The sequence below is a fragment of the Suricata suricatta genome, chromosome 14 (genome assembly GCF_006229205.1).
Source record: "Suricata suricatta isolate VVHF042 chromosome 14, meerkat_22Aug2017_6uvM2_HiC, whole genome shotgun sequence".
Classification (NCBI taxonomy): domain Eukaryota; kingdom Metazoa; phylum Chordata; class Mammalia; order Carnivora; family Herpestidae; genus Suricata; species Suricata suricatta.
The window spans coordinates 2,559,189-2,560,411 of NC_043713.1; positions in this window are offsets into that span (position 1 = coordinate 2,559,189).

Below are 1,223 nucleotides of genomic sequence, written 5' to 3' on the forward strand. Positions count from 1 at the left end.
TTGGTGTGTCCGCCAGCCCCCCCACCCCCCCCATTTCTAGGGCTCCTATAGACGGAGCTCGAAGCGGGTTAGAATCCTGAGAGCACTCTAGTCTACGCATGCGTGTTGACTTCCAGCGGCCGGTTTCAGTTCATCACTTCAGCCGAAGGTCAGTGCAGTTCAGACTGATCTTACTGTTGTTTTTGTCCTCAGATCGTGAACTCCATTGTTCAAATAGCGATGGTTCTAACATCATTTGAGAACCTTCCCTGAAAGCGACAGGCTCACGTTTGTTCCCATGTGTATCTCGCCGCTCACGTGACTTTAGAATAGCCCTTGTTTTCCCGACGTGGTAATTATTTATGGAAATCGGTGCGAGCGGCCTCGCTTCTGACAGACGGGAGAGCAGTGCTGTGCTCGTGTCGGTGGCCCCAGGTCAGCCTGGCTCCGGAGCCAGCGTCCTCACGGCTGTGCGTTTTCTGGAATCCTCCCCCAGTTCCATCTTGCCACCTTCTAACCTTTTCTTCCGAGCTCGTTCAGACGCTATCATTTTCCTTTCTTACATTCGGAGCAGAGCAGCCTAATGAGCCCCTGGGAGTCACTGGAGGTGACGTCCCAAGCCGCCTCTGTCAGGCAGGCACAGTGAGAAATCTCCCCCGCTCGGTAGGCCCGGTCACCGCCGCAGCCGGGGCCCCGCGACCTGACGGGGTGGCCGCCTGAAGGTCATGGCTCCCTCGGGCGTTACGAGAAAGTCCACGGGAAGGGGGCCCCTGGACACCAAGAGGCAGACCTGAGCTTTTCTGTTGTCTGCTTTGTCTCCAGGGGAGAGGCCGTTCTAACCCAAACACCGTCCAGCAGTGCCTCTCGGAGAGGGAGCCTGAGGTCACGTTTCCGCGTGCCCCGCCGCCCCCTCGTGGATGACCGGCCGTGACCCCGACCGCCCGGGAAGGACGCCGCAGGACCCCGGCTGGACGCCGCCCTGGAAGCTGCCGGCCGACGCTGTCCTTGAACGACCTTTAAGAGCAAATGAGGACGGTCCTCCCGGAGCCCCGCGCACACTCCGCACATGCGCACTGTCGACCTCGGCCCGTGCTTTCTCAGGCCCGTCGGAGGCGTGGGCGGCGCGTCGTCCCGACCGTCGGAGACACTGGCGCAGGACTCGTGCGCCCGTGGCAGAGACCCAAGAGGCCGGGGTGCGGGGGGGGGGGGCTGGCGGGGGAGTGCGGACACGCGGGGGCGGCCTC